Raw genomic sequence first — 9,400 nt, forward strand, 5'->3', positions numbered from 1 at the left:
ACCTGCCTCAGGTCTGACTATTGGTAAGTGAGAGAGCAAAGACGTAAAATCACAGCACACACCTGTTCCTGCTTATTTAATTAAGCAAGGAGCCCATTAGACAGGAGGTTCTTATGCCTTAGCAGCCTGTGTAAGCAGACAAAACCTAAGCCTGTAAATACCTCAAGATTAACACCTGTCAGCACTTCTAAACACTTCCGCTTTGGTGCTGCCTGATTTGAATTGATTTTTGCTCAGATAAACTCTTAAAGTTTTTAATATGTCTCAGTTTATATCTGTTTATCTTTTAAATCGGGCTTCTCTCTGGTGGCAGAGTTGATGAAGAATCCACCTACAGTGCAGGAAACCTGGGTTGGATCCCTGGGTTGGGAAGATCCCCTGGAGGAGGAAATGGTACCCCACGCCAGTATTCTTGCCTGGGAAGTCCCATGGACAGAGGAACCTGGCGGGCTACAGTCCATGGGTCACAAAGAGTCGGACACGACTGAGCGACTAGGCACAGGCACACATTCTCAAATCAGTCCAGCCTCTTTGGGAGCACATCAGGAGCCCGCTGACCATCACTCCTGTGCGTTTGAGGAGTCTTGCACCTGGTGGAACTTACTCTCCTAGATGCTGTTGGTGGGATGCAGCAGTGATGAAGGACTGAAAAAGGATGGGGCTTCCTGGATATAGAAGGTTTAGGATAGCTATGTGAACAGTAGACTGTAGGAACTTTAACTTACATGGCACATTAAGTGTAAAACTATAAAGGGTTTAAAATATAATTCATAGACATCTTCTATAGAGAAAAGAATGAGAAATTAACATTTGGGCCACCATCCCCAAGTGGTTTTTCTTTTTTTAATCTGTTTTCTATCAGTATCTGAAGATTATTGAATCTTTTCACCCAGGACCCTAGTTTTCAAATGTGCTCAAATCCCTCCAAACCCTTCAAGGATCCCCTAGGAAAGCAACGGCCCATCTGGGAGTCTCATCTCAGCCCTGAGACCCTCCATCCCTGCTTTCACAAAAAGTGCTTCATATTGGTCTGTTTCACAGGTTAGATTGACTTAGATTTTGTTTGAAGAAAGTTGTCTCTGTCTTAAAAAAAAAAAAAAAGTTTTAAAACCACTGTAGTAAGTAAATTTAATGTCTGGCTGGTGATAAGCCCTCAAAACATATTTGTTGGCCAAGGGTACTTGAACCACAAATGATTCTTCTGAAAGTCATATTTCATTCTTATTTAAAATAATATGAGATAGTATTAGAAACATTCATATATTTTCACAGAAGATGAACGATGACATTAATCTGGCCCATGTGGGAAGGTTAGGAAAACCATGCTGCTGTTGGCTGGTCCATAAGTGGGGTTAAGGCGATCTCCTGGGGGGTCAGGAGGAGCATTTGAGCTGTCACCCTACTTACTCAACTCACATTTTCAGTTTTGGAGTAAATATGGGGAAGTCCCCCTGGAGAAGGAAATGGCAACCCACTTCAGTATTCTTGCTTGAAAAATCCCATGGACAGAGGCTACAGTCCATGGAGTCACAAAGAGTCAGACACGACTGAGGGACTAACACTTTCACTACTAATCTCAAGTGTTTTTTTTTTTTTTTTTTTTTCAATTAAATACTAAAAATGATCCTGTGGTCCCTTCCACTCTGAGAGAACAAAGACCTTGTTAGACCTCAGGGAAGCCATCTTTACTGCACACCCATCCTCCCGGTCAGATCTCATACCACACAGCAATGCAGAAGTAGCTTTCTCAGACTTGTTCGCTGACTGTGACATAATGAGATATAGGTTGGCTAAGATGCCCTCTGGGGGGAATGTGATGCGGATGAGCAAAGAATGATGAGGTGGGCAGTGCTTTTTTCCCGTCCAGGAATAAATAGCAATAGTGCCATTTATCAAACTCTTACTAAGAACCAAGCACTCTCTGATTCACTCCTTTGAAGTGAATCACTTCACCGCTTTACAGTGAGAGGCTGTGGCTGCTTTAATATGTTCCAGTGGCTCTCCATTCTAATTAGAAAAGAATCTAAACACTTGACCTTGGTTCCAAGGCTCCAGCTAATCTGGTGCGTCCTTCTCTCTGACTTGATCTTTCTCTTCTCACTCTCCCTTTTGGTAGCCCTACGTCTGTCTTACTGGTCTTCATCCTGTCGCTTGGCTGTCTAAGCTTATTGTGGGGTTTGTAGTCCTATTTATGGGGCTTCCTGGGTGGCTCAGTGGTAAAGAATCTGCCTGCAATGCAGGAGACCCAAGTTCAATCCCTGGGTTGAGAAGATCCCTTGGAGAAGGCAACGGCTACCCACTCGAGTATTCTTGCCTGGAAAAGCCAATGAACAGAGAAGCATGGCAGGATATATTCCATGGGGCTGCAATGAGTCAGACATAACTGAGTGACTAATAACATTACACACACATATGTAGAACATACAGCAATATATATTATATAATACATACTATATATATGTATATATTTATAGGGGCTTCGAGGTGGCATTAGTGGTGAAGAACCTGCCTGCCTGCCACTGCAGGAGATGCAGGAGGCATGGGTTCGATCCCTGGGTTGGGAAGGCCTGGAGAGGGCATGGCAACCTACTCCAGCAGTCTTGCCTGGAAAATCCCATGGACAGAGGAGCCACAGAGTCGGACATGACTAAACTGACTTAGTACACATACTATATATATAGTAATATACTATATATATATATATATAGTATACAGCATGTATAAGTAACATATATAGTGATCCCATGGACTGTAGCCCCCCATGCTCCTCTGTCCATGGAATTCTCCAGGCAAGAATATTGGAGTGGGTTGCCATTCCTTTCTCCAGGGGGTCTTCCTGACCCAGGGATTGAACCTGGGTCTTCTACATTGCAGGCAGATGCTATGCCATCTGAACCACTGGGGAAGCCCACACATATATAGCATATATATGAAATTAAAAACGAATGCACCTGTAGTTCCCTCCTCATAGCATATATACATATAAGTTAGTTGACCGGGGCAGACACCTATTTCTCAGAGTGACTCACTTTTGGAGTAGGTACAAAACGACTCTTTCCTGGGTTGGGAATCTAATCCCTTCATCTGTGACTGAGACGCAGTCTCCTAGTTTATAACCTTTACTCCCTGCCTTTTACAATCTGAGATAAATATGTTTACCTTTTTTTTCTGAAGGTTAGCATGAAAACACATCTTCTTAGGACTATGAATCTGTTTAATAAAAGAGTAATTTCAACTCAGAGCCTTTAAGGGCCTGGATGAACTTTTGGAAACATTGTTATTTGAGATTTCTTTATTACCCCAGGATGTAGGAACCCAATGAGCCAAATAAGAGACTTGAGCTGTTTTTATTCCCTCATAGAGCAAATCAGAAGTCTACAAACTCTGTGAATAATGATTGCATTTAAACCACCTAAATTGAGCACCCTAAAGGCTTGCTTTGATAATTTAATTCTGGGATCCTTTGCCTTAAACTTTCTTAGCTTTGGATGAGTTACCTGATGGAATTTGTTAAAGTTTAGTTTACAAACAATAACTAGGCAAAGCTGTTTTAGTCTGTGGGGAATCATGACTACCAGTTGGAATGATCTGAATAAAAGAACTTTTTTTCTATGCATCTCACTGCTTAGACTGCAGTGTTGGAAAATCTTATATCCGAATTCCTGTCAGTTGACCTCAATAACTTTCACTTTCAATGGTCTTGATGCATTGATTTTTTTTTTTTGATGCATTGATTTTTGTCTGACTTGAAACCATGGGGAAAAAAAGAAGTTTCACCTGAAACTTGGCTCAGAATTCATTGTGGTTTATAAATCATGCACACACAGTTGGGTTGGGTTCGTGTTTAGAACAAAAATCAGACAAGGAAACTTTTGCTTATTTCATATTTTTTTAAAAAAAATTACAGTCCTGCCCAGAACACTATGTGTTATAGATACCAAAATGCACTTCTGGATATTTGAGTGGATAGGAAGATCTTAGGGCAGAGAATTAGACAGAAATCTTGGATATCTCATCTGAATGTACTAGATTTATTTCAGTATATTTTTAATATTTTTAGGCTTAAGGGAGTTATGATTATTTTTGGCATTAACAATGGAAAGAAATTCCTTTTGAAGTATTGAGATAAAATATTTAAGCAGTATTAATTTTTCTAAAGAATAATATAGAAGAAATGAAAAATTGATGAGAAGTGTTCTACAATCTCCAAATTTCTTCAAAAATTTAATCTGTGATTTTCTAAGGATGAATACCATTACGGTAAGAATATTTATATTTCTACTACTGGTTATAAAATTTTTACTGAGTCATCTCAAAACAAATGAGTATCAAAAGTAGCACTCAAAATTATTTGAATAGTTTAAATAAAACTTTATCTTCTAGATACTTAAATATGAGGAACAAAATCAATCTACTGAGCTGCCTCTTAATTCTGAGAAGAATGGTAGGCACATGTAGGAGCCTTCCTCTTCTTTCTCCTAAGTAAACCGGTTATGATTTTGGAAGCATTCTAATTTTCCAATGACAAGAGCTTTTATATTCATTTTATTCAAATTAACTGCGGATAAATGTAATTAACACTTTCAATCACAGACAAGTGAGGAGCATAAAAGCTTGCAAATGGAAGAAAGAGAGGCAGGTAGAGATCTGTGTCCACAGAAGCCCAAATAAAGTGTAAGGAATGGAGTAACCTCCAGTGAAGTAAAGAAGGGCCCAAGGTAGCAAGGGTAAAATATTTTCCCAAGGATGTATCTTCATAAAAATTGTGAGGGGAAACCATAGAAGATGTTTAAACAGTTTACTGAATAGCCTTTCTGGGGAATGATGTAGCCTATGGGGATTATCTAATTTTGTAGGATTGTGTGCCTTTGTCTCTATTTGACTAGGTTCCTACAACTCTGTAGAGAGAAGTTAACTTGTACAAAACTGCACATACAACTGTTCATAACTATGCAAATGATTCCTGCTTAAGGCAGTGTGAATGGATTTCTCAGAGTTAGCTCAGGCTGCCATAACAAAGGAGAAGGCAATGGCACCGCACTCCAGTACTCTTGCCTGGAAAATCCCATGGACGGAGGAGCCTGGTAGGCTGCAGTCCATGGGGTCGCGAAGAGTCGGACACGACTGAAGCGACTTAGCAGCAGCAGCAGCTGCCATAAGAAAACAGTGTAAAGGGTAGCTTAAACAACAGAAACAATTTTCTCACAGGCCTTAAGGCTAGAAGTTTGAGATCAGAATGCCAGTAGGGTCATATTGTGCTGACATCTCCTTTCCTGGCTTGCAGATGGCCACTTTATGATGTCCTCACGTGGCAGGGAGAGTGACCACTGGTATCTCTTGCTCTCTTATAAGGACACAAGTTCTATTGGATCAGGGATTTACTCTTCAGACCTCATTTAACCTTAGTCATATCCATGAAGGCTCTACCTCCAAATAGTCACATGAAGGGGTTATGGCTCTAATAAATGAATTTGGGTAGGGATTGTGAGAAGCAGGGACAATTCAGTCCTTAACACTCAGGCAGATAATGTATTATCTCTGTATGTCAAAGTATCATTTAAACCAGGGGTTCCCAACCTCCAGGATCTAATGCCTGATGATCTGAGGTGGAGCTGATGTAATAATAATAGAAATAAAGTGTGCAATAAATACAATGCTCTTGAATCATCCCAAAACTATCTCTTATCCTCAATCTATGGAAAAATTTTCTTCTGTGAAACTGGTCCCTGGTGTAAAAAATGTTGGGAATTGCTGCTTTAAACCATCTGTGACATCTTACTGGTTCCCTCATTGTGAAATTGTTTGTCACTCAGTCGTGTCTGACTTTGCAATTCCATGGGCTGTAGTCTGCCAGGCTCCTCTGTCCATGGAACTCTCCAGGCAAGAATACTAAAGTGGGTAACCGTTCCCTTCTCCAGGGTATCTTCCCAACCCAAGGATCAAACCTTGGGTTTCCCGATTGCAGGCAGATTCTTTACTGTTTGAGCCACTTTATTAATTAATTAATTAGTTAAATCAAATCTTTGATGTGTGTTTGTTTTATAGTTGCATAAGTCATACTTATATCTCTTTTTAAGATTTACCCTTTAACAAGAGGATCCGACTTTATTCACAGTAGCTCCTAAACTTACTGTAAAGAGTCAGATATTTTAAGACCCTTTTATACCTCAATTTATTGGAGTCACTTTCCTTGGTTGAAAAAAATTCACCCTGGCTTTTTTTTTATAGTTTATGGATCAATTATTAATTGAAAAGTAGCTGTATCAAGGGCTTCCCTGGTGGCTCAGAGATAAAGAATCTGCCTGTAATGTGGGAGACCCGGATTCAATCCCTAGGTAGGAAAGATCCCCTTGGCAAAGGGAATGGCACCCCACTCCAGTATTCTTGCCTGGAAAGTTCCATGGACAGAGAAGCCTGATGGGCTACAGTCTATGGGGCTGCAAAGAGCTGGATTAAAAACACTGAGAAGTCCATATCCTTAGGCTTAGACTCTGGTGGATTCCTACAAGTTGTACAATTTGGTTGAAGTTACTCAAACCCTTGGCCTCAATTCCTAGATTAATATACTGAAGGAATTGGGATGAATGTTTTCTAATGTCCCTTCCAGATTTTAGAATGTGCTGGTCCCATGATCTGTGCATATAAAGGGTGGGTTGTAGAGACAAAACGTTCCCAGTTGTCTTGAAGAAAAATGTTTTAATAAAATATCCACATTTCAGTGATGTCTGCCTTCTCCCTTACCCTGCCAGGTAAGACTGGGTTTCAGAAGATTTTCTTTCTCATCTTTTCCCCATTCCTTTATACAGCTGCTTCCTGCTCCCTCAAGAAGTCACTACCTCCCTTTGTGTTCAAGTTTCTCCATCTGTGAAATGCAAGGCTGAGTGCCCATCAGCCTCCCAGGGGTATTCCATGTCCGATTCCCTTTCAGAGCTTTCGCTATGCTGGGCATTATCTACAGGCTAAGCTTGGCATTTCCTTCCTTTCCTTTCTTGATCATAATTTGATCCCAACTTCCTTGGGAGCCTCTTGTCTATACAACATGTCAGTAGTTCTAATCCTGTTTTAACATAATTTAGAGCTATGGTGATGCTAATGATGTCATTGATAATGAGCTGGGGATTGGCAGAGATCCTTTTAAAAACTGTGCTCCAATAGCGAAGAAAAGAATTCAAAAACAAACAAAAAAATGAAACAAACAACAACAAAAACCCCCACAGTGATAATATAGGAAAAAGTGTCCATCTAGATAAATTAATTTACACAAGATAGTGTTGCCAGATAAAATATAGGACATTCAGTTAAATTTGAATTGCAGATAAACAGAAGAATAAATTTTTAGCATCCCATGCAATGGACATGTGCTTATCCATACTAAAAACATTTTTTGTTGTTTATCTGAAATTCAAATTTAACTGAGTGTCCTGTATTCTTATTTCTTAAATACAGCAACCTTGATAAGACATTATAAACAGGGCTTCTATCCAGCAATTTCTGACTGAGATAAACTGAGGTTCCAGTGTGAGGCTGGGCTTTTTTCAGTTCTTCAAATGTTAAACAGAGAAATATTCTGAAGTTGACAAGGGGAAGAGGTTGAAACTTCCCCATAGTTATACCTTTAAAAAACATGAGGGAAAACCGTAGATATCATCACTCTGAACTTTTAATGTCCATGGATATTTGGTCCTAGAAAAAAATAATTGTCAATTCCATGAGAATTTGTAGTTTTCAAATGTTTAGTAGAAACAATGCAAGAATTTTCTAATGGCTATAAAAATTTTGCTGTTTTGAGGGATTCTGAAGGTAGGATTCATAAACAACGAAAGGTTATGGGTATTTTCAGGACGTCTTTGGCTTTAAAGCAAGCACTCAGTGCCAAGAATACTGCTGCACAATTGTAGGCGCTGATTCAGCGGTCACTCTGTCGAGGATTGTGCGATAAGCTTGTAACAAAAGGCCTGGATGATCTCCATAGCACACATGCGCGCTGCTGCACCCCGCCCCCCCGCCCCGTCCCCCGTGCTCCCTCAGAGCACCACCCGTGACTCTGTACCCTCTACAGAAACCTGAACTATGAGGGAGACTGACTCAGTTCATTGACCAGTAGAGAAGCAGCTCCTTACTCGCTCTGCAAAAACAAAAAGGACTTTTATCTAATGATTTTTGGCAAATAAAATGATATGTGTGTGTGTTCACTCATGTCCAACTCTTAGTGATGCCAAGGACTGTAGCCCACCAGGCTCCTCTGTCCATGCAATTCTCTAGGCAAGAATGCTGGAGTGGGTTGCCATTTCCTTCTCTAGAGGATCTTCCTGAGCCAGGGATCAAACCTACATCTCCTGCGTCTCCTGCATTGCAGGCAGAGTCTTTACCACTGCACCACCTGGGAAGCCTAAAGTGATCAGGGAAAGATGCAAAACCCTGAGAGGTATGACTGTCTCTGTCATCCAACCCAGCACTACTCAAAGTATGGTCAGCTCTCTAGTGCTGGTTTGTCAGCTGTCACCATTCAGCACCAGGAAAACGGAAGAAATTTAGAGTAAACATTTAGAAACCTTTATAGTTATCCCACAGATTAAAAACAAATCTGTTGAATTTAATAATGAAAAGTTGGAGCTTGCATGCTGTATACTTTTCTTGTTATTGCTGGCTTCATTTTTCTAGTAATTTGTTTTTTACAACTATTTCACAAAAGTATCAGTTATTAAAACAGTATCATATTGTAAAAGAGGAAAGGCATACTGTTTGATGTCCTTTAAAACAAATCACTCCTACAATGTTTTAAATGAGAATCACTAAATTTATCAATTCAGACTTTCAGTATATAGTAATTACAAAGCAAGTACTTTGCTAGATACTGTGGGTAAAGTGATGAATAAGATAGGCGTAGTAGTGTGGTAGTGGGCTTTCTGACCTCACAGAGTACATTTCAAGGAAGAAGACGTAATAAAATCACAATAAAATAGAAAAATACAAGGTGAACTGGGAGTGTGCTGTAAGAGACCCTGAACTGGTTAAGAATTCTGTGAAACATTCCCAGAGGAAATCACCCAAGCCCTGTTAGGAATGCTAGTTTGAAATTCAGAGGAGAGATCTGAGCCAGAGATGTAAATGTGGACCAGTCCTCTGAAGGTGTTAATTTAAGGCTGAGGAATGGACGAAATTGCCTACGTAGAAGACAGCACATGAAAAGAGGGGAAAATTGAATCTTACAGGTCTAGCAGCTGAAATGAACCTCCAAAGAAAATGGAAATAGAGTAGCAAAGAGGTGAGAAGAATTAAGATCTGTGGAGCCCCTGAAGCTAAACAAAGAGGGTCTGGAGAAACAGGGAATGATAAAGAACTTCCAATACTGCTGAGAGGTCAAACCAGAACTAAAAAATAGGCACTTTCTTCACAGACT

This window comes from Bubalus bubalis, chromosome 10 (genome assembly GCF_019923935.1).
Source record: "Bubalus bubalis isolate 160015118507 breed Murrah chromosome 10, NDDB_SH_1, whole genome shotgun sequence".
Taxonomy (NCBI): Eukaryota; Metazoa; Chordata; class Mammalia; order Artiodactyla; family Bovidae; genus Bubalus; species Bubalus bubalis.